General features: G+C 38.7%; 1 protein-coding gene across 1 annotated transcript in view; it reads right to left on the bottom strand.

Moving 5' to 3' along the window:
• The window catches only part of ppm1lb (protein phosphatase, Mg2+/Mn2+ dependent, 1Lb), a 173,914-nt gene that overhangs the window by 98,803 nt on the left and 55,223 nt on the right, over window positions 1–19,888 (bottom strand). The gene's annotated exons all lie outside the window — the stretch shown is intronic.

The raw sequence follows: 19,888 nt of genomic DNA, 5'->3' as shown, positions 1-19,888 counted from the left end.
CTGGGGAGCTCAGCAGGTCTAGCAACATCTGTAGAGAGTGAAACATGCTTAATATTTTCGTTTGGTATGACTCTTCTTGAGAATTCCGTCTTAATCATTAATAAGTTGGACAGGGTAGATGTTGACTTATGGGAGAATTCAGATCAGAAGCCAAATGTACAAGGTATTTGTGGTGACATCGAATACAGAAATTCTTTTGCTCAACGTGGAAATAGAATCAAGAGCTTATTACCACAAGAAGTGCTTAAGGTTTAAGTGCTTCAATTTTTAAATATACATTCAGGGAAAATGGGCTTCATTGGCTGGTATTTATTGCCCTTCTAATTGCCATTAAGATGACGATGGTGAACTGTCTCTTGAACTGTTGCAGTCAATTTGAATCAGGTTCTTTCATAATGCTGCTTGAGAAGGAATTTCAGGATTTTGACCAGGTGACAGTGAAATATTGAACTGCAATAAATTTCCAAGTCAGGACGGTGAGTGGCTTGAGGAACTTACACTTGATGGTGTCTAATATCTGCTATCTTGTCCTTCTAGATTTAGTTGTTGCAGGTTTATAAGATGCTGTTGAAGCAGCTTTGGTAAGATATCTCAGTGCATCTTGTAGATGTGACATTATGTGTCGATGGTGATCGGAGTAAATCTTAAAGGTTGTGGATAAGGTTTGAATCAAGCAGGCTGTTTTGTTCTGAATGATGGTGTCAAGTGTCTTGAACGCTGTTAGTGCTGCATTCATCCAGGCAAGTGAAAAATATTCCATCACACTTCTGACTTGTGCCTTGTAAACGATGGGCAGGTTTTGGGGAGTCAGGCAGTGAGTTATTTACTGCTGGATTCCTAGCCTCTGTCTCACTGTAGCCACAGTATTTTTGCGATGAGTCTACTTCAGCTTTTGGTAAATGGTCACTACCAGGATGTTAATAGTGGAAGATTTAGTGAAAGTGATGCCTTTGAATGTCAAGTGGCAATGGTTAGATTCTGTCTTATTGGAGATGGTCTTTTAATGACACTGGTGCAGTGTGAACATTAGTTGCCAGTTCTCAGCCCAAATCTGGATATTGTCCAGATCTTTCTGCATTTGGACATGGCCTGCTTCAGTATCTGAGGAGTCACAAATGGTACTGAACATTTGCAATCATCAGTAAACATTTCCACTTCTGACCTTGTGACGGAGGAAAGGTTGTTGATGAAGCAGCTGAAGAGTGCTGGGCTGACGACACCATCTTGAGAAACACCTGCAGTAATGTCCTTGGGATGAGATAACTAACCTTTAACAAGCATAATCACTTCATGTTAGGTATGATTCCAACCAGCAGGGAGTTTTCCCTTTATTCCCATTAACTCTAGTTATGCTCAGGCTTCCTGATGCCACACTCTGTCAAATGTGCCTTTGATGTCAAGGGCAGTCACTCTCAACTCTGGAGTAAGCACATTTATCCATGTTTAAATCAAGGCTGCATTGATGTCAAAATTGAGGGGCTGTGTAGAATCAAAATGTAGCATTCTTCGACAGATGTTGCTAACCAAAAATCTTGTTAGCATTGTTGTTGACTTGTTCCATCATTTTACTGATAATCAAGAGTTGATGGAGTCAGTAATTAGCCATGTTGGAGTTGCACTGCTTTGCATGTGCAGTACATACCTGGGCAATTTTCCAGTCTGCCGGGCAGATGCAAAATGTGCTGTTTGTACTGAAACACTCAGACATATTTAACTAGACCGAGCCTCCTGCTTTTTGCACTTAGGTCTGTAAATTTTTACAACTAAATACTTTGCCAAAACACTATAATGCTTAATAGCCAGTGATAAAATTATGTCACTTAACTACTGTATTTTGGTTCACTATTGTAAAATGCTCACTGATTTTAGACTGATTCAAATTCCACGGTGCATGACCTTCATCAAATCTGACAGGTTTGTTATTGTCGAATGGAACACTAAAAGCTGCATTGAGCATTTCACTCAGCAGGTAATCTTTTTACAATTGCTGACATAAAATATAAGGTTTCTTTGCAGTCAAATATGGAGTCATTCCTAAATACTTATTAATTAATCAGAATCATATTATTCTACTGAGTTACTTGCGTGCACTACATAATAGTCTCTTTCCTGTAATTTCCACCATGTTCAAGGTGATGATTTGAACTTGAACCATAGAGCTAGCTGATTTCAGCACTTTTGCTAATAAGGGCTTTGGATCACGACCGGAATTATCTGTACGAGAGTAGGATTTGATAATTCAATTTGTATTAAGGCATTCAGGACAGAAAAAAAAGTGAACATATCATTAATGAGTTCATGAACTTCACATCACTTGGTATTAAAATGTTCCTATTCATCTCAGGAATAGTGATATAGTGGTGCTATCACGTTGGTTTTATAGGCTAATTTTAATCTAACTGGTCTGGTTGATGAATCTAATGCACGGACCTTCAAAAAGGGCTCTGACCAATGTGATATATTCCCACTTCAGGTCAGAGTCTGTTCATGATGCACTCTCAGTGGAATGGTGGCATGGGGATATACACATTTTAATCATAGCCTCAAATGCAACTGTTTTGGAAGTGACCAGACTGCAACAAGGACAATGACTGGCAATATAGGCAAAGCCTAAAATTTGTAATTTTTCTGATTTCCAACTATTAATTTGTTGCACATGTTTGAAGTTGTTAGGGTCTCGGGGGTGTGGTTGCCTGTCAAACCTGCTGCAGCTTGTAGCTACTCCAGCCAGGAGATCCATTGCCATGGTATGCTAAACTTTACAGCCTTGCATTATCTTCACACATTCACTGTATCTTATCTTCAACAACTCAATGGAGGAGCCTTACACCAAGTGAAACTGGAGGGTACTGAAACATGGAGCATTGAGAACATGACCATGGAAAAATTAAGAAGTATTTTTCTCTTTGAAAAACTATCCAAAGGATTCTTTTCAGTGCAATCTTTACAGGTCTTCAAAGACCAGTGAGAGTGCTTGGTAGAGAGTTAAATTCCTGACTTTTAGGATTGAGATCTCTAAACCTTCCCACAGTGTTTTGAGTATCACTAGGGCAGAATTGAAAGCAAGCAGGAAACCCTCTTGGACTTGTTGAGTAAGCAACAATTATCTTTTTAAGTACATTAAAGAAATGCTTAAACCCTTCATTCTTGTTTTCCAAGCCAGGGCACCTGTTTCCTAACTTGGTAGCAACTCACCAACATTTTGGAGTCAAAAGGAACAGTGGGCAGAGAATTTTCAGAAGTTTTTTTTTCAAAGCTAGGGAGGCATTGATGAATGAAACCGAAGAGCTCTAAACATGATGAAGAGAGTTGCTGCTATTCAAAGCACTTCTTCTCTTACAGAGTGAAATTGCTTCACTTTCATTGCCAACCTCTTGGAAGGCACTTTGCTTGTCTTACATTCACTCATTTTCTGCTGCAATTCCCTGCTTCCAGCCTTCACTAGGACATGGAAGCAACTTGTGTAACTGTGCCTTGCACCTCTGATGAATAGCACGAGCAGAAGGAACATTATCAACAGCACTGGCAGCAAGGGGAACAACCCCAGCAGCAGCAATAACTATATTGTCCTCAGCTCCTGCACTTCTATAGGGAAAATAGGATGGATACTGAGATCTAGTTGATAGAAAGTGAGATTGTCAACATAGAATCTCCAGCCAAAGGATTCATTCTTTCAGTATTCCGAAGCATCAGTGTCTCAAGGCTCAGGCTCTTGTGGTGTGTAATTGCTGACAGGCACATTCTCCAAGAACAAGATATGCTGCCCTTTGGAGCAAGTGAATTTGCATCAGCGATGGCCAGTAAGCTGGAAGGTTTCTACTTCTTACTATTATATGTTTTCTTTCCTTGACAGGAAGGAATTCTACACTTCTGTGAAAACAAAGAGGCTTAGTGTTCAATGGGCTGAGGTGGAGAGGCATTATTTGTGGAGGGTGACAAGGAGCTTGGATGTGAAAGGAAAATAGGATCAGAGTGAATATCCATTGGTTTCAGATAAGACAAAGGAACCCCTAGATGGAAGGGAATAAGAGCTTAAAAGGTGTGTTGTTCTGAGGAGTGTTGAGTATGAGGAAGCTGGGCAAGTTAAAGTGTAGGGCTTGGCACCTGAAAGTGTAATAACACTTCTCTGGCATGCCTTGAGGCCCTGGATGCTCCTGGTGAACTGTCTCTGTCTGCCACGACTGCTGTCTTCTTTGGCCACCACCAAACATATTTGTTTGGTTGAAGTAATTTTCTCTTCTTCCAGTCCATGGGAGACCATGCCTCACTTCAGGCCCTCGGATTGTGCTGCGGCAGTACTGGCAGGTAAGAGTGAGAGATGCAGCGAATAGCATTTCCAGGTTACTTCTCCAAGCTTCTAGATGCTGCATTTCAAAAATCCAAATGTTCTTGAGGCCTTGTAACTGATGCGATGGTCCCTTCAGTTAGAAATAATTTATTTCACAGAATCGATGCACAGCCAGCCTCTGAAATTGGCCAAGCAATGTGGAGGTGCAGTGTTGATACTGTTGCTCTGGAAAGGAAGCCTTTGTAAAGCCCCTTCCTTCTCTATTCAGGTTTCTAACTTGCAAATGGTCATGTGACCTAGCAGGGATTAAGTTGAAAGAAATGCCTCTTATTGCTAATCAAAACAATTGTAGCTAGTTAGTGAGAAGAATTTTTTTTGAAAGGATTAATATTTCGGTTGTGGTCTAATATTTGTCCCTTAAAGATGGACTGAGACTTGGATGATTCCGCAAGTCTTTGGAATGAGAAATTTGATTATTCATGTTATAATTGGATAGGGATTCAATGAGTGGATAATTTTAAAAATTGGAAAAGGTCAATTTATCAAGTCATCCCATTTAATTTCAAGCATTCAAAGTGATTTATATCCTCGGTAGTGGTTTTGATTGATAGTTGTGTCTGTGGTAAAGAAGGACATAATTAATCTAAAGCTTATAGAAGGCCAAGGTAAATTTGGCTACATGATAGCACTTGGCCACATAAGAAGTATAGGACTTGGGTGGAAGACATGTTACGCTGAGAGGAAATGTAGGCAGAGTATCTGTGTTGTTTTGACATTTTGAGCACAATACTAATGTTTGTAATGACTATTAATGTACTACTCCATCCTGTCCAAGAAGCTAAGAAAGATACTATGATGCAAAACAGTAAGCATCACCTGTTACTTTTTATTTTTCAATGTGTCATTACAGATCCATTTGGCTAATATAAGTGGAAAAGAATTTGAAAGCAGAAGCAGCAGTATTCATTTGATATTTCTGTGTAGTGATAGGTTTCAATGATTTTGGAACTTTTCCATCATAGCATGCTCCAAATAGAAACAACCAGCTATGTCAACTGGCCATAGAGAAGTTTAAAAAACAGAGTCTATTGACTAAACATTAACTGCTAAGTAAGCTGATCAAAAATTAACTGTGCTCTAAAACTAATACTTTATAAAATTACCTTCATGAAATTGCAAGTTGTGGTAAGAAATATCACTCAAGTTTACAAAATAAGAAACTATAGTTCACAACTCAAGGTCAGCTCTGAAACTGATTTTCTTTTGACAAATTGCCATATCAGAAGAAATTCAATAGCAAAAACGGAAAGTTCAAATGAAAACAAACATAATAGATGCATTTCTTTTTAGAACTGTTCAGTATTTAAATAAATCTCACACTACTTCCCCCTCCAAAGAAAGATATTGAGATGGGAATAGGGTTCATTCGGTTATACGTGATATTTTTGTTGATTTTATTTTAGCTTACCATTACCCTGTCAAAGCATCCTATGTCTCATTTTACATCTACTTACTTTCAGAATGTAATAGAATGTAACACATGGACTGAGATCTCTTGGTGAATAAATAATTTTTAGCTGGCCAGCCATGGATCAAATGGTAACACTCTTGTCTTTGAGTCAGAAGTCCTGAAGAAGGGCTCATGCCCGAAACACGATTCTTCTGCTCCTTGGATGCTGCCTGACCTGCTGCGCTTTTCCAGCAACACATTTTCAGCTCTGACCTCCCGCATCTGCAGTCCTCACTTTCTCCTTTGAGTCACAAGGCTCTAGTTCACAATTCAGTCCAGGGCAAGAATACAAATATCTATTGAGACTCTACTGCAGTATTGAATGCTGCACTTTTGGAGGTGCCATCTTTTGGATGAAAGTTTAACAGAAGCCCTGCCTGCTCGCTCAGGTAGGCAGCCAAGATCCCAAGGCATTATTTTGAAGAAGAACCAGGGAGATATTCCTGGCTTTGGAGCAAATAGGTATCTTCAAACCATGTCACAAAATAATAGATAATGTTAGGTGGAGGGGAATAAGTCTGGGTGGGTTGCTCTTTGGAGGGTCGATGTGGACTTGTTGGACCGAAGGGCCTGTTTCCACACTGTAGGGAATCTAATCTAATCTAGACATGATCACTTTTGTTACTTGTGGTGCACATATTGCCTGCTGTGTTTCCTACATTAAAACAGTGACTACACTCCTACAGTACTTCAATTGCTATAAACTACTTTGAGATATTATTTGGTCAAGAAATATGATATCTAAATGCAAATATTTTGGCTAAAATTGCAGTGAGTTCATTACTGGCAGTGTGGTATCCTCAAATTTACCACTTGGATAAAATTAACACTTTAATGCTGTCTAAGAGCACTTATACATATTATGTAAATAGTAAACTCATTATCCAATCAACAATAACTAAATTATTTTATGTCTTTAATGTGGTAAAATACCCCATTGCATTTTACAGGAGCATTAACAAACATATTTCTACATCAAGCTATATAAGTGCCAATGACCAAAATCTTGATTAAAACAATAAGGTTTTAAGGAGCATCAGAAAGGAAGAGAGAAGGGTACAAGGTAGAAATACTTAGGAACTGAATTCCAGAACTTAAGGTTCAGTTGAAAGCACAGTGAAAACAATTAAAATTGGACATGTGCAAAAGGCTAGAATTAGAGACAAGTAGAGATCTAGAGAATTAATAGGGTGCGGAGGTTACAGAGATGGGAAGGGGAGAAACTGTGGAGCAACTTGGGAATATGAGAATTTTAAAATTGAAGCAGATGGATGACTTATTCCAGCAAGCAAGACTTATTTAGTGAACAAGACTTGTTGTGAATTGATTACAGACAACAGAGTTTTCAATGAGTTTGAATTTATAGAGGATGGAAGATGGGAGACTATTCAGGAGTGTATCATTATAGTAAAGCCTTAAGATAATGAAGGTATTGCAAGAGTTTCAGGAGATGAACTCGTAGTGGACCACATATTACAGGAGTGGTGGTAAGCAGACCCAGTATTGGAAATGATATGTGATTAAAGGCTTATTTCAAATGTAAACATAACAATAAAATTACAAACGATCTGTCTGAGCCTCAGATAGTGATCTAGGACAGGATTTGAGATAGTTACTAATGAATGTGTTTGTGGCAGGGACCAAACTCTTCCCAAAATTTAGTTGATGAGAATTTATGACAATCCAGGTCTGGTACTGGAAAAGCAGTGTAACTTAAGGGTTCAAAAGTGGTGAAATAAGTATTGTGAGAGGCTCTCTGAATACATTTGAATAAATCAGCATACAACCAGATGAGATGAGAACAATGCTCTTTAGCTGGAAGGTGCTGAGGTGTTAGAAAATGATGGTGTGGTCAACCACGCCAAAGGTTGCAGAACAGACATCAGGAATCACGGAAAAAAAAAAGGACTTTTGATAAGGAATGTTTCAGTGCTCTGGCAGGGAGGGAAACCTGAATGGAGGGACTCAAATATGGAGTAATACGAAAGATGGATATTGTTTTGATATCCTTGGAACTGGGGAACATAGGAACGAGAGTAGGTAATTCAGCTCATTAAGCCTGCTCCACTTTTCAGTTAGCTCGTGGCTGATCATCAGCCTCAATGCCTAATTCCCACACTGTGTCCATCTCCCTTGATGTCATTGGTCTCAAGAAATCCATCAATTGCTGTCTTCAACATGCTCAACATTTAAGCTTCAACAGGCCTCTGGAGTACAAAATTCCAAAGATTCCCCATGCTCTGAATAAAGAAATTCCTCTTCATTTCAGTCTTAAATGACCTACCTCCTATCCTGAGATTATATTCACTGGTTTTAGAGTTACCAGCGAAGCCAAACAACTTAGTGAAAGGGATCACATACTTTTTCCTTTTTGGGCTATAAGCTGGAATGGAAGTGGAATTGCTGTTTAGTTGAAATACCAGGAGAGTTTTGTAACTTTGAAAATCATGTGGTTGCTATTTTTAGCATTGCAAGGCAATACTGTTGATGGAACAGTGTGATTGTTACATTAGAATCAAAGTGGCACCAGTGGTCTTTGAGTCAAAGCAAGACCGCCTGACAACAGCCCTCAGATTGGGGTACAACTTGTTCCACATCTGCAATGGTGCAGAAGCCAGAGGGTTCCTGAGCTGCCAATCTGAAAATACATTTCTCTCCTTCTCTTGGTCTGAGTGAAAAAGATGAAAAGACAAGAAATATTAAAGAAAAAGATCTCATACAAAGAAAGAACTAGGTCCACTGTATCAACTATCAAAGTGAAGAAAAAACATTGCTTTACAGACAACAGCTTGTTATCATTGCTAAAATCAAAAGGAACTGTAACAGACAATTTAGTTCACTCTTAAGATCCAGAACTGTTGATCATCACAATTTTATTCCCTGTCTACATTTTTCTACCCATAATATTTGTATCAAACACTTATCTTTTACCTGTTTTATTTATGAATGAATCCGTGTATTTGGGGTTTTAAAGGGGTGCAGTTTAAGTTGCATGTAATAGATTAGTAATCCTTTCTCTTTACCATTTGTTAAAGTTGTTTACACACAATAAATAAAGTCATTTTTTGTAAATGATGGAAACTGCTGCGAATTGCCTTTGTTCAAAATAGCAGTTAGTCAGAAAAGAATGATAATCCTGGTGGTTTAATTGGGATCTTACATATTTTGGGATGGTTTGCAGAACAGTGGAATTATCAGTATACATTTCCAGGTTTAACATTTTCAGATGAAGGTGATAGGTAAGAGCTTCAGGGCAGAGGAAATGACCTGGGAGTTGCAGTGGGAGAGGGACTCCCTGAGATTGTTGTAGAGAGAGGAGGAAAACTTCAAGGCAGGCATCCTTGCAAGAGGATTCGCAGTAGAGTTAAAATCAACGAGGTAAAAACAATGACTGCAGATGCTGGACTCTGCCCTGAAGCTCTTACCTATCACCTTCATCCCCTCCCCCACTCATCTATTGTACTCCATGCTACTTTCTCCCCACCCCCACCCTCTTCTAGCTTATCTTTCCGTGCTTCAGGCTCTCTGCCTTTATTCCTGATGAAGGGCTTTTGCCCAAAACGTCGATTTTGCTGCTCCTCGGATGCTGCCTGAACTGCTGTGCTCTTCCAGCACCACTAATCCAGAATCTGGTTTCCAGCATCTGCAGTCATTGTTTTTACCTAGTTGATTTTAACCCTTCTGCGAATCCTCTTGCAAGGATGCCTGCCTTGAAGAAGTTTTCCTCCTCCCATTACATTTGCTACTTATCATGCCAAGTTAAAAATGCCCCCATTTCAATGAAGTGACACCAAGTCCTTTGAATCTCTAGGGAATACAGACACAATCTCAATTTCTTGTTATAGAACAATCCTGCTATACCACAGATTATTCTGGTGAAGACCTGTTGCACTCCCACGAAGACAACTATACCTCTTCATAGAGGAAGGGACCATGACAGTTGACAATACACCATGTGAGATCTGACCATGCAGAAAGATACAATTGAAGAAAAACAGCTTTACTTATGCTCTCAAATCCCCTTGTGATGAAGGTCTGCCTACTGTTTGCCTATCTTTCGATGGTTCATGCCCTTGGGGGAAGGGCATCCAGTTCCCTGCACTTCCCAAGCCTTCACCACTAAGGAAATATTCTGCCTGTCCTTTGTTAAGTGAAAACTTTAACAATTGCACCATATGCAATGTTTCAGTCTCTTCATTTATCTTTGGTGATTTGTCTTGAAGCTTCCTTGCATCCTCCTCACAACTTACATTTCTACCCAGTTTGGCATCATCAATGAATTTGGAAATATTACAATTGGTTCCCACATCCACATCATTTATGTAGATTGTGAACAGTTTGTAGATCCGGCAATGATACTTGTGGTATGCCAATAGTAAGAGTCTGCCATCCAAAGAATGGTCCATTGTCTGCTTTCTATATATTTCCCTGAAGCACCAGAGGCTTATAGAGGTGTTTAAAATCATAAGGGGCATCGATACAGTAAATAGACAAGGTCTTTTCCCTGGAGTGGGGGTGTCCAAAACTAGAGGGGATTAATTTAAGGTGAGAGGGGAAAGACTTAAAAGGGACATGAGGGGCAACTTTTTTCACACAAAGGGTGGTGCATGTGTGGAATGAGCTGCTAGAGGAAGTGAAGGAGGCTGGTACAATTACAGCATTTAAAAGGCATCTGGATAGATATATGAACAGGAGGGTTTAGAGGGATTCGGGCCAAGTACTGACAAATGGACTAGATTAATTTAGGATATCTTGTTGGCATGGATGAGTTGGCCTAAAGGATTTGTTTCCATACTGTACATCTCTATTCCTCTATTAACCATTTCTCAATCTCTGCTAATATTCCCCAATCTCATGCTCTCTAATTTTATTTACTAACCTCTTAAATGGGAGTTTAAGAAAGCCTTCTGAAAATCCAAAAATATCACATCTACAAGTTCTCCTTTATTAGTGCTGCAAGTAGTATTCTAAAAGAACTCCAAGGTTTACAAACATGGTTTTCTTTTCGTAAATCTATGTTGGCTCTGCCTAATTTACCATTCTTTTCTCAATGTCAGGTTATCACATCCTTTATAATAATTTCAAATATTTTCCCCAATAACGAAGTCAAATGATGGAGGTTTTGAGCTGAGGCAGCAATTTCAGAGGACAGAGGATTTTGAAAATTTTTGAAGGCAAATTTGAAGGTGAAGGAACCATAACTGAAGTGAGAGAGCCATTAACAATTTTAGCTAAGATAAGAAAGGAAGCTTGCCCAGTCAGCAGTTGACGGTGAAAGGTTTGAGAAGTGAGAGGACATGATGGAAGATAGGAGAGAAACAAAGAATGCTTGTTCAGGTCTAGTGTAAGGAAATGCCTTTGAGCTTGTTTGACTTGTAGGAAGATCCTTTTGAAGAATTCTGAATGCACTTTGATGAATATTTTCAGTCGAAACATGTTAAAGCTGTCTTGCTTGATCAGGTACTTTTGACCTTACAACAGGAGAGTTGAATTAAAATGCCATGTATAGCTATAGGCTGTAAAAACTGAAAGAGGTTAGTTAACTGAAAGATGGCACATGCTGCTCTGGGAAATTGAAATGAATAATTAAGATTTTTAACTTTGACATTTAAACTTAGAACAATTTGATGAAAGTTGATTTTTCTGCTCAATCAATCACATCAAAACTTGGAAAGGTGCTATCTGGAATGGGAGGGAAACAGTAGAAGGCTGTAGAACATTTCAAGTGACAAAGACGTCCATGAATTCTTCACAGACACATTGGTGAGGTCTGGATATAGCAGGCAGGGAGAAGGGTTCCAGAAGATGTTTTTTCATACAGAGTTAAAGTCAAGAGTTATCTTTGCAACTTCAAGAATACTGGTATCAAATAATATGAATAAATCTGTTCATTATCATAAATTATTTATATCGAGAGGAGAGTAATGGCGAGTATGCCAGCCAAATAAGTTGGGAATGAAAAAAGATCAGATACCCAACGGAGAGAAAAATGTTCCCAATTTTTCCCTCAAATCTACAACTGTGAAAGTTATAGAAGGGACCTAAGGGCCAACTTTTTCACACAGAGGGTGGTGCATGTATGGAATGAGCTGTCAGAGGAAGTGGTACAATTGCAACTTTTAAAAGGCATCTGGATGGTTCATGAATCGGAAGTGTTTAGAGGTTTATGGGCCAAATGCTGACAAATGGGACTAGATTAATTTAGGATATCTGGTTGGCATGGACGGGTTGGACCGATGGGTCTGTTTCCATGCTCGACAGCTTTACGACTCTATGATTCTATGACAACTTGAGTGGCAACTGTTGTAGTTCCATGCATTTTTGTCCCATTAAAACCCCAATCTATCTGTCTATTAAATTGCCAATTCTCCTTTCCTCCACCAGGAAACAAGACAAGCCAAATTCTCAACAGGTAAATAAGAGCAGGTGCTTGGCAGCTGCAGTTTACAGAATGCCTGTCTAGGACATTATGCACCAACCCCACTGACATTTCATCAACTCAATTCAGCATTGGTAAGCCAACAACATCATCATATCATCATTTCAGTTCTCAGATCATTTCAGGTGCCATGCCAGGCCTTCACCATTTTAAATTGGACTGGATCATCACCTGTAACCTGTATGCTTCTACCCAGGTCACCTTGTGCAAGAGGACAGAGCCCTTTCAACTTACTCATCATGTAACTCCAAAAATTGAGTCATAAGGCTATACAGCATGGAAACAAATGTACCCGACAGATCAGTTGCATAATTAATGAGTTGAAAAGCGGAAATAGTGTCAGAAAATCTGTCTTGGCCTATGGTGACCTGAACACCATGGAACTCTCTCAGCACCACAGTGACTGCACATGAGAAAATTCAGCGAACCACAATTGTTTGAATCTGACTGCATGTGAAATATTTGCTACGACTCTTCAAAAAAAACTATTCAATTATCTGCGCTGCATAAATCTGATGTAATTAGACAACTGAAAAAGTTGCATCAATGAATTGGCAATGCATACATTTCCCCTCACTATTTTCCCTCCAATGAAAGCTAACTCCATTATCCAATGTTTAGGCTCAATCAACAGGAAAGCTGACTCTGATGAGCACTATGGGAATTTCAGTAGGAAAGAAATAGATGGTTCTTGATAATTTCACACAACCTGGACGATTAGTAACACTTAATGCTCTTACACAAGGTTAGCCTTTAAACCCACAATTGCCAGTATTTGTGAGAAACTTGCCAGATTCAGCAATTTTAATTTTTCAGCACACACAGTTAAAGATGGAAGTTGCCTAATATCTCAGATGATAATACAAAAGCAGTTTTGAAATGAAATTTACTATTGTCTGATTAATGCATGCCGGTCAAAGATAAACTGTATTACTAATATATCTATTCTTAAGTGCACTGTTATCTTTATTCTAAATTTTTTCATAAGGAATTCAATATTTACTGATTTTACTCCTATAGAATTACACAGTATGATCTAGTTTTGTTTATAAAAAATGTATATCCCGTTTTGTTTATAAAAAAAATGTATATTCATTTTTGATATTTGCAAAGGTAGAAGGCTAATGTTCTTGTAACCTTTGTTACATTTTCCCAGATCTTTATGTGATGCTTGAGCAGAAAAATCAATTTTCACTGACATTTAAACATACAACAGTTCAATTTTAAAAATGTTAATTTCTCACTGAATTTCCCAGAGTTACATGTGATACCTTTTAGTTAACTAACTTCTTCCAGCATTTACTGCTTTCAGCTAAATATGACATTTTATATTTTGCTGTTCTGTTGTAAGGTCACATGTATCTGACCAGGCAAGTATCTAACAGGCAAGTATCCCGATGCGGTCTCCTCTACATTGGGGAGACTGGGCGCCTCCTAGCAGAGCGCTTTAGGGAACATCTTCGGGACACCCGCACCAATCAACCACACCACCCCGTGGCCCAACATTTCAACTCCCCCTCCCACTCTGCCAAGGACATGGAGGTCCTGGGCCTCCTTCACTGCTGCTCCCTCATCACCAGACGCCTGGAGGAAGAACGCCTCATCTTCCGCCTCGGAACACTTCAACCCCAAGGCATCAATGTGGACTTCAACAGCTTCCTCATTTCCCCTTCCCCCACCTCACCCTAGTTCTAAACTCAAAAACACAAGTATCTAACTAAGCAAGTATGCAACACCAAAGCAGTTTAAACTTGTGTTTGCTAAAAGTACTCATTAAACACATCATAATGCTTCGAATAGTGCAGAACTACTTGCACCAGAATTAACTAACAATTGATACAAGGTTCAATCAGCTAGTAGAAAGGGAAAGATCATACAGAAATTGTTGAAAAAGTTCTTTTCGTCAAAACATTTTGTCTTGCAATCATCAGGATAATCTGCAAAAAATACCATGTTGAGGGCATGAGCGGAAAGTGCTGATTGGTTAGCAAGTGGACTTTGCTTGGTAGAGGTATTATTATGGAGAATTCATCCATTTCAGTTGATTGATAATTAACAGCCAGGCTTTGTTTAGCTTTCAAACCAAGCAGGTTGACTCTGCTTGGTCAGGGCACTGCCCTGAGAAATGAACTGTACTTATAGGTGGTCCCTGATTACGTTTGACTTACAAGCGCTGTACTTTTGAACAAGTGTAAGTAACAGTTGTAAAGATCTGACATGCGAACATTTCATCATACTTATAATCCCTATTTTATAATGTGTTGTCCTGTGTTATTACTTGCAAATTGACAAATGAATGTTCTCAAGAAGAGAACTTATTTGTAACCCAGGGTGTACTTGTATTTTGTGGTCTAGAAACAGGCATAGTGCATGCATATGTTCTTTCTGTAGCTTCCAGTGTGCAAAGTGACCATCCTAAATTGGCTGTCAGGATAATTTTTTATACATTCAGGATTATCCAGCAAATGTTATCCAATTGCGGAATCACACCTAATGTTGTTACTTAGTTTTGCAAGCATGGACTAGTTGGATAAGGTCAATACATTGTTTGTTGAAGAGAGCTGAGGGGATATGTGCTTAATATGGTATGTCAATCTTTGGGATGTTGAGGCTACGTACCTCATGTCACACTGGCATTCATATACCACATTATTCACTTGTGAGTACATATCATATATATCATTTTTGTATATATTTGATATGAACATAGAACATAGAACATAGAACAATACAGCACAGAACAGGCCCTTCAGCCCTCAATGTTGCGCCGACCTGTGAACTATTCTCAGCTCGTCCCCCTACACTATCCCATCATAATCATTCATGTGCTTATCCAAGGATGGTTTAAATCTCCCTAAATCTGTTTAATGCAACACCTCCATAGAGTAAAGAAACTCCCTGCTTAGCACATCTGTAATGGTTCTGTCTTCCTTCGTAATTTTAAAAAGGCCGTTTTTGAGTTAAAGATGCCTCAACCCTTTAATTCCCTAAACCACACATCATCCCTATATCTAGCTGGTTGAGGGTGATACTTTTGCTATATTTGTATTCAAATGTACATGTAAGCATTTTATTATTTGTCTTAATCATGTGCTCCATCATGTGCTCAAATTCACACTTGAAATGAAGCAGTCAAATAAGCTCCCTTTCTTTGATAGTTTACTTGAGAAATCAAACAAGGGATTCTTATGACTACTGCTAACTTCACTGGTCACTATGTGTGTTGGGATTCCTACAGTTCCACATGCTGTAAGTTTGTCTTATCTTGTAAATAGGGCACAAGCCTCAAGTTCACTGTGCAATCTTGATGTTGAAATAGGGTACATTAATGCCTCCTATGGGACAGTGTCATACAACTGATTATATAATTTCTCACCACAGGTATATATCACACAAACCCATGAACGATCAGAAAATTGACACTTTTTATAATGAAAAGTGACCAGTATACCTCATATTATCAGGGAAAGAAACAGGTGAAGGCAGCTGTTTCACACTGCTACAATGCAGGAGCAACATGAGTAGTGTTTGTCACTAATATAATGATGCCATCATGTCAAAAGATGTTTTGCTTTTCATATAAATGAGTAATGTGGCATATAAATTTGATGTTGGTGTAATGCGAGGTATGTAAACCCTATGTTCCAATGGTAGCAGATCATATCAAACAGCATATGTCATCAACTGTTCTCAACAAGCAATGTACTGACCATAACCAACCAGCCATGCTTGCAAAACCCATAAAGTCTCCAACATTTGTAATGAAACTGTGATTGGGTAACATTTGCCAAATAATCTGAAATGTGTGAAGAATCATGCTGACAACCAATTTAAGAATGCCAGTTGGGCTCATATTGTGGCACACTAGCATGACCTGGAGTTATTTGTGATAAGAAATGGGCCCTGTTCTTTGTAGACAGGATGAACGTGTGCACACATTGCATCTGTTTCAAAAAAATAGGGGATATGCATTCCCAAGTTCATTTCTTGGGGCAATGTCTTGACTAGAGTCAATTTGCCTCACTTAAAATTTGAACAAAAGTTGACAGTTAACAGCCAATTATCAACAATTGGTTCATTCTTCATGGCAACATCTCTACCAGTTCACTTGCCAACTGACGAACACTCTCCTCTGTTACTGTAATAACGTGGTTTTCCTTTTACATTGCTCTTTATTCTGAATTGTTCTGATGAGTACAAGACAAAAAGATTCAGCAATTTGTTTTCAGCAAAATGTCGCAATCCTATCATCAGAAACATAGGATTTCTGAGGCAAATAATGGAAAGTAGCACAAGGAATTTCTTGCACATAATGTTTTTGGCTCAGCTATTCAGATCAATTTAAATATATTCTGTGATGCCTACAAATAATTCTCAGTGCAATTTAGATCAGTTCATAGATTCTAGTCCCATATCAACTGATCTATGAAGTAAGACTTTATAATGTAAAAATCTTGAAATGTAAACAGTAATAATAAAGGTAGCAAGTGGATCATCAACAGATATGGTAATTTAATTCTTCTGGTTAGTAAAGCAACAGCTACAGAGGATTTGGAATAAGTCACTAAAGGTTTGCTGAACATCTGTGGATCATGATCAATTGAATGCAAAATAGAATAAATGCAAAATGAAAACCTGATATGTGCGAAACAAGGGAAATTATGGCTTTAAGGACGTTGCAAATTTTTACTGAAACAAAAACACCTCCTTCAGAGTTTAACAGCATGTTACATCGCACTTGTAGGCTAGGACCAATAATATTTGCATAATGTGAAAAAAACAATTGCCTTCTATTGAGTAATTCTGTTCTGAGCAGTGAAGCTATAATCTGCAATTCTGCACAAATCAATGTTTATTTTTAGCTCAGCTTTTTTTTTGAGGAATAAATTGCTTTACTATACATTTTGATATCGTGGTTCCTCAGTAATTTTCAATAACACATAAGAGGCTAGTAATTTTCTTTACCTAATATCTCAATATCAATTGCTTATACCTTTTTCTCAAATAAAGCCGAATATATTATGAACAAGAGAGCAATGTGAATGGCAAACAAGGATGAAACACCAAAAGGCCGCAGGAACAGTTCAATCTGAAAAACCAACAATGGGACATTTAACTTTAGTGGGACATACTACTGGGTAGTGATTGAAGATTGTGGGATGCAACTGATGAGAACTGGGAATGTTTTGAGTGGAGTTCCCATTTCCATGTTCTCTTTTACCATGATCCATTTCCTGACTCAACACTAGCACTTGTCCCACCCTGTTGCAGACTAGTTTGAAGACCAATATGTTGTAAAGCTACGGATTAAAGTAACAGACATGTTGCCATCAAACATCTGGATCAAAATTTGCAGGGCCTCATTTTAGAGAAGGTCTTAAAATTTCAAGCAAGTGGTCACTTCCTCCATGGCAGGCAAACTTGTAATTTATTTGCACCACCAATCCATGGCTGAGTTGGGCATAACCATCCTTCAGTAACTGTAGTGTGTGTGCATGGTATATTTGTCAGTTTGTTGATACATTGCTAAGAGACTTATCTTATTCTCTTTCTCAACTGAATTCAAGAGTTCAACATTTTATTCCAGCTAAATAAAACTAGGAAAGAATTGCACTTCCCTCAACATATACTCTCTACAGCTGTCCCTGCCACCAGTATCTGCCAATGCTCACAAATGAATTGTGTATCACCAGGTAAATATGCAACTAACTGTCCAAGTGAACCCATTGTATAGGGATTATTTGCATTGGTGCATGGCTGTATATCCTGTGATGATGCACCCTTGGAAGACATGAGGTAAGTTATTCTCCTAAATCTCCAGCAACACTTGTTGTAAATCCCGGGAAGGAAAAAGACAGGCATATGAATTAAATAAAACTCGAAAGTGCTGGAGAAAGTCAGCAGGTCTGGCAAGATCTGTAGAGAGACAAACTGAATGAACATTTCGAATACCACATTATTCTTAATCTGAAAAGAGTTCTGTTAACTCAAAACAGTAACCCTGTTTCTGTCTCAACAGATACTGCCAGACCTGCTAACTTCCTCCAACGATTTCTGATTTTATTTCTGATTTCCAGCGTTTGCAGTATTTGGTTTTATAAAGGATAGAAATTAACTATGCATTTACATTCATGACAATCACCATATTCAATCTTTTGATAACTCAACCAGTGATGAACTAAATTCAGCATGTCAGAGGTACCAATGCAGTCACCAGTCCCCCCATCTCTAATTGAGAGTGACTGCACAATGCATTACTTCTCTCCATGTCATCCTTTTCTGTATCTGGAAAATGAACCTGTAGCAATTGTAATAAGGTCAGCCTCACAGAATATGAGTTCCTTATTTGGCGTTGTTAACCTGGACCAGTCAGGCAGCCCTGTTTGATATTCTGTTCACTCTGACAGCTGGCTCTAAGGGAGCTGGATCAATTCAAGGAAATTCCACATATAATGAAAGAGTGACTTAGTGATGGGATACTAGCCTCTGTGAAGTTATTTCAGAACAAACTACAACAGACCACGTCCTGTTTTTTCAATCACATTTGACACTCCTTTCCTTTGTCATGGGACGCAAAACAGTCTTTAGGTGAATGAAGGCCAGGTGCTTGCCCAATGATCATGATGAGTTCACTGTGTCAGACAGATACAGTACATGGCAACGGTAGATGGATGCAGGAGAAAGTGAGAAAATGCACCAAAACAGAAGGATAAATGCTGCTGAAAGATAAATGCATGTACAAAATTATATGAAACAAAGATATGCAGATGCTCGAGATATGAAACAAAAACAAGTTTCTGGAGAAACTCAGCAGGTCTGGCAGCATCTGAGGAAAGAGTCTGGTGACCATGTCCACATTGCTCCTGACTGCATGCAGCAGCAAGTTAGAGGAAACAAAATGAAATTGCATGCTGTTGTAGGCTCTTTGTGAATCCAACCTAAATGTTGCAGGCTCAATCAGATTCCTCTGGCCTTCTTCATGTGGAGTATGGATCAAGTTGTGCAGGTGCACAAATATCTAATGCACATTCTGAAACATGAAACTTGGAACAAAAATCTGTAAAGTTAGTAAACTTAAAGTGAGAGCATTTAAGTTACTGAATTTATTTCTGCATTTTATAGAATCCATCTCCTGTCCAGTTAGAAATCCCGACCTTGTGTAATATCACAGGCCTTATATTGTGATCCAGACTATTCACATTTCACTTTTTAGCTTCATTTGGGAGTTTTCTGATGATTTGTTAGATATTTGGCAATCTTTCAGATAACTTGTTAACTGGCATTGCTTATCACTGAGTTCTCAAGTGGTTTTTGATTCAATCAATGGGTTCTGTTAGGTCAGAACCCATTTATTCCAAATACAGAATACACTTAATATCAAGTCCCAAACTAGAGGACATAGGTTTAAGATGAGAGAGGAAAGATTTAAAAGGGACCTAAGGGGTAAATGTTTCAGAGGGTGGTGCATGCATAGAATGAGCTGCCAGAGGAAGTGGTGGAGGCTGGTAGAATTACAACATTTAAAAAGCATCTGGATGTGTAAATGAATAGGAAGGGTTTGGAGGGATATGGACCAAGTGTTGGCAAATGGGACTTGATTAATTTAGGATATCTGTTTGGCATGGATGAGTTGGACTGAAGGGTCTGTTTC

This window comes from Chiloscyllium punctatum, chromosome 6 (genome assembly GCF_047496795.1).
Source record: "Chiloscyllium punctatum isolate Juve2018m chromosome 6, sChiPun1.3, whole genome shotgun sequence".
NCBI lineage: Eukaryota > Metazoa > Chordata > Chondrichthyes > Orectolobiformes > Hemiscylliidae > Chiloscyllium > Chiloscyllium punctatum.
The sequence above is the reverse complement of the archived record's forward strand: the minus strand, read 5'-3'. Positions and strand labels throughout refer to the sequence as shown.